Source organism: Octopus bimaculoides, chromosome 17, assembly GCF_001194135.2.
Source record: "Octopus bimaculoides isolate UCB-OBI-ISO-001 chromosome 17, ASM119413v2, whole genome shotgun sequence".
Taxonomy (NCBI): domain Eukaryota; kingdom Metazoa; phylum Mollusca; class Cephalopoda; order Octopoda; family Octopodidae; genus Octopus; species Octopus bimaculoides.
The window spans coordinates 34,703,683-34,709,389 of NC_068997.1; positions in this window are offsets into that span (position 1 = coordinate 34,703,683).

Consider the following 5,707-nt stretch of genomic DNA (forward strand, 5'->3'; position numbering starts at 1 on the left):
GAACCCTAACCCTAAAGCTAAAACCAGTACAAACGCCCGAACGATGTCATAAATAACAGTAACGCCGATAGTTGTTGTTGACAAACAACGGCACTAATCTTATTCAAGGGAAAAGATCCCATTACATCGCCACAACGTGTTGTTGACAATCTACAGCAGTAATTGTTTTTACCTCAATAGACGTCAGTGATTGGTTGAAATTATCGAAATACGACAACTTTTAACATGAAATAACTTCGAATATAAAAATTTTTCTCTGTTCTATAAGACAAAATTTACAAGTATACGAAGTTTTAAAGTGTTTCGGTAGAAAACACACTAAATAAAAACTAAATAAAAAATGGTGTCCGCCAAATCAGAAAGATCCGCCACTCGGAACATTGCCCATGTAGGGAAATTGCAACTGGGAACACTGTCACTCGGAACATTGCCCATGTGTCAACATTGCCACTGAGAAAACTGCTTGGTGAGAGCATAGCAACAGGGAAATATTCAGTAAAATTTTACTTTCACACACGTCAACAATTATGAATGAAATACTTGTGTGGGTGAGTGTGTGTGCCTATAGATGTGGATGTATGTGCATGTATACATGTGTTAGTATGTATATATGTATGTATATATATATATATATATAGAGAGAGAGAGAGAGAGAGGGGGGGAGAGTAATCGGTTGTAGTAACCGACTAAGAGATAAAATATCTGTATATACTATCAGTATCCGTTACCTGTGTTAACCTCGGGCAATGACGTGCAGGGACATCATATACGTCGAGCGCAGGTAACAACAGAATAAACAAAAGTTTTTCAGGAACCAATGCAGATAATTGGAAAATGGAGAAAAACATAGATTAACCAGCGCATCGATAGGACTACATTTTAAAGCATATTTATTGATACAATGCAAGGTAATACAAGTCTAACAGCTGTTTCTGATCAAAATACCTGAATGCAGTCTATACATAAATGCGACAATAACATTCTTCATCTTCATAGGACATTCGAATTAAGGCAACAGATCTTTATCAGAATGAAAAACAAGAGCTTACAATATAAACAAAAGGAAGAAGGAAAAGGAAAGAAAACATGGCTTAGACAAATAGTCTAGAAGTCAAATATGTTAAATGCACACTTATTTACCATCAGGGCTCAAAGAGCGTAGATGAGAGAGTGAGCTGTTAAAGAACTAGGGAATACTACAAATTATTAACGGGAGGGTACAGTTAGGAGTTGGGGCCAGGCTGTTAAAAAAAAAGAAGTTATCAAGAAGCTTTATGTAAAGAAAAGAAAATATTAACATAAATATCAAAGGTCAAATCTATGTTAATGGAGGTAAACAAATTAACGTAGGTTACTAAAGTAAAAATTTACTCACAAGAAATTAATACCAAGAATCCTCCCTATGGGCCACAATGGGGTACGTCTCAGCCCAGCGGTCTCTACATTGGTCAGTAACAGCTTAAACAGGTCGCCTGTTAAAACTGTTACAAAGGATTTGCTTATAAATAAACAAGAAAAAGAAAGGAAGGAACAGGTAAGAGAGATAAACTAATGAGAAAAATTTAAGGGCCGCTTATGTCCTTTTGCATCTTAACGGTATAACATGCGAGAGAAAAACATAATGAGACCAACAGGTTATTTTTAAGGGAAGGTAACAGGTCCTGGTAGGCCATCAGTTCAATGAAAACAAGGAAAAAAAAGGAAAGAAAAGGAAAAATATATTGCTGAACCTCGTATATAGCGAATTTTAGTAAAACTTCAGCATATACCAGTATATATAATTAAGTATATACCAGTATGTGTACTGAGACTTATCCCATTGTGGACCATAGGGGTGATTCTTGGTATTAATTTCCTGTGAGTAAATTTTTACTTTAGTAACCTACGGTAATTTGTTTACCTTTACTTAAGTTTAGACTGCATATAGACTGCATATAGACTGCATTCAGGTATTTTGATCAGAAATAGCTGTTAGACTTGTATTACCTTGCATTGTATCAATAAATATGCTTTAAAATGTAGTCCTATCGATGCGCTGGTTAATTTGTTTTTCTCCATTTTCTAATTATCTACATTGGTTCCTAATACATATATCAAAATAAGCAACAGGATATCAAGTAGTGATGCATTACGACCGTTTCAAGAGGCTCCACTTAATTGAACAATGTAATCATTACATCAATTTAAATGCAGTGCCATCTTCAGCTGCACAAATAAATAAATGCAATTTTAGCAAGTAAGACACATAAAGATAATTTTTACCAAATATTTTAACAGAGCAAGAAGATGGAAAAAATAGTCTAAACTTAGCTACAGAAGCGAAAACATGAATTTCTTCCATCTTCTTGCTCTGTTAAAATATTTGAGAAAAATTATATCAGTGTGTCCTACTTATTAACATTCTATTTGTTTATTTGTGCAGCTGAAGATGACACTGCTTTTAAATTGATGTAATGATTGCATTGTTCAATTAGATGGAGCCACTTGAAATGGTCGTATGCATCACTACTTGATACCTTGTTGCTTATTTTGATTTGATTCACCTTATTTCGGACTGTGCGGATAATACTGGACTGACCTGATGCTTCAACTTAAGTATCTAACTCACCTGAATCTCAATTATATATATATATATGCATGTGTGTTTATGTATATGTGTGTGCGTACATCTGTATGTATATGTGCATGTATACATATGCATGTGTGTATATATACGTGTATGTATTTATATATATCTATATGCGTGTGTAGGCGTATATATATGCCTGAATGCATATATAAATATGTGTGTATGTGTGTATATATGTGTGCCTGTATGTATGTGTGATGTATGTGTGTGTATACATTTCTATACACTCACGTGTATATATATATATGTATATATATATATATATATATATATATATATATATATATATATATATACACTCATACACATGAATATATATATACACACAAATATATACACACACTCACACATATATATACACACACACACACGCACGCATATATATATATACATACATACATGCATACATACATATACGCACACATACATGCAGACCCAGGTACACACATATACATAAACACACATACACAGACATGCAGGAAGTAAATAAACACGTATAATTTTCAAAATTTCTTATCTAAGCGTCTTAATATGTTTTCAGCAGTCTAGAATTTACAATGCAATTATTCTTTTTCATTCACTGTGCCATTATATTGAGCATTTGCGAAGAGTAACCATGCCACGCACAAAAAAATTCAGCACAACTGTCAGATTTTCAAAGATGTCGTATTGTTGGGCCATCTAAGGCTAGTCTTAGCCAGCGAAAAATTGCCAAAAATCTTTAAATTCCTCTTGTTACTGTTAATAGAATTATAGTGCAATTCAAAAGCCAAGGAAATGAACCAACAGATTCTTGTCCCGGCCGACCTGGGCCCTTGGAAAAGAAGCTTCGCTGTTTGAGGAGAATTGTGGGAAACGAACCCCGTTCGAAGGCTTCTGACATTGCAAAACAGCTAGAAGTTAGTCCAAGAACGTGTGTTACATATCTGCATAAGTATGGGTATTATGGAAGAGCAGCTAGAAGAAAACCTCTCCTTCAACCAATTAATATGAAATAAAAGATTTTGAAAATTAAAGGTGTCTATTTACTTCCTGCATGTCTGTGTACATCTACACACACACAAACATACTCATACACATACGCGCACATACATATACACACATGCATACGCACACAAACATATACACACACACACATATATACGCACACAACTATACACACATACACGCACAGACACATACAGGCGCACATATACTAGGGCACGTTGATTTTCCACACTTTTCTAGTTAATGATTTTGGACTAACCGAGGTAGTGAGGGCTTAATATAATAACAACTGACAAAAAATCCATCTGCCTAGCTTTAACCGTATTTTGAGGAAACGGTTTCAAAACACTTCAAAATACTGTAACAAAAAAATACCGCATTTTTACCATTTTCGGTCGAGAAAAACATGTTATTGCCATTTGAAAAATCCACACAAATGTTGCATCTTTATTAAAAACAAGAAAAAAACTTGTACAAACTCTATAGAGGAGTCAAAGACAAACTTAGATAACAAAATCATGAAGATTTACATTGTAAGAGTCCTTAGAAGCAAAGAAAGGCCTCATACGCTGGCTTAGAGTTTATCAACTATTATCTGTTTCACATCAAAGCCAGGCCTAAGCAAGTCCATAGTTTGTAAGTCAAGGAGGAGAGCATTAGCAAGACTTGCCCCAAGACTGGAAGAAAAACCTGATCAATTCCATGGCATATCTGGTGTTTTTCAAAAGACAGTAATATCTACTTGGGTGCCGCCTTGACTTGAACTCGTCATCATTAGATGACCGAAATAAAAACAAAAAAAATTAATGAAGAGAAAATGTGGAAGAGAGTGGGAATGGAAGACAAAAAGTAGAGATAAATTAGACTAAAAATGGATCCACATGTAGGAAAAAATATTATCTACTGATTCTCCCGAGCTGGATCTCAACGAAATATCTTGTGAGCAAGTATAGCCAAACCCACCTCCTGCTGCTGTTGAACCTGTCTCTGTAATCTTTCTGCCTTAGCTACAACTTTTTAGTTTCTCTTCACAGCAGCTTTATCTACAGACTGGAGCTGGAAAGAGCTCTTGGGTCCTATTTTCGCCCACTAATCTCTTAAGTATTCCCTTTCCTCTACTGGAATCCGAAATATTCAAGTATATTGAACAGCGGATTTAAGATATGAGATAAAATCATGAAAAGATTAATGATTAATTTTTTACACCAGAGGGATTATAGGAGGAAAATGTGTATATTTTCTACTTACCTCCATGGGATTTTCTTCTATTTAAAAGGCAACTAATCGAGCTAAGTCAGATTAGTTAATAGTTTAAAGAATAGCTTTACTTTCTTACTGAGAGGACATGTGGTGCAGATTATGTACAGAACTTGACAATTTTCTTTCGTACGCTTCACAGCATTGTCATCACAAGGCCAAACAGGTAGCTTACAGGTGTAGCAGAAATGTCAAATATTTTATCCAGTTTTTCTCCGTATTCTGCTTCTTGATCGTGGAAAGAGATTTGCGATTTATGTCTTTTGCTTTCTTGAAACACACTTTATCTACCAATTTCATTACATAATATTCCTCATACAGAGGCAGCCGTGGGTTCACTGTCTGCCAGATCTCAACTACATCCTTTGCTATTATTTTACCAATATCATAGTCTTTCGAGTCCGGGTGGCTGTTTTGTGTGTGTATATGGGTGTGTGTATGTATGTATGTGTGTGTGCGTGTGTGTGTATATACGTGTTTAGGTTTGAGTATATATGTTTGCAAATTTGGCTTACAAAAGTTTCCAGTAGCTTTTGCTATGTGTGAATAGATAAGTGAAAGAATTGGAGTCAACAAGGAGTACGGTTGGACATTTATTTTCAATCGCTACAATTGCTTCTACTCAACGTAGTCCTCCAGGCGTGCAGATGCATGATTACGCAACCGTTTCCCTGTGTTTTGAGATCTAGCAGTATCTCCTCAGGTGATGTGAAAATATTGTCTCCGTAAGTTCAAATTCTAGACTTCAAGAGCATTCTCTCTGTCTGTTGTGACCTCAAGTTAGTAGAAGCCACTTTTTCAATTATATATTTATTTATATATATATATATATAT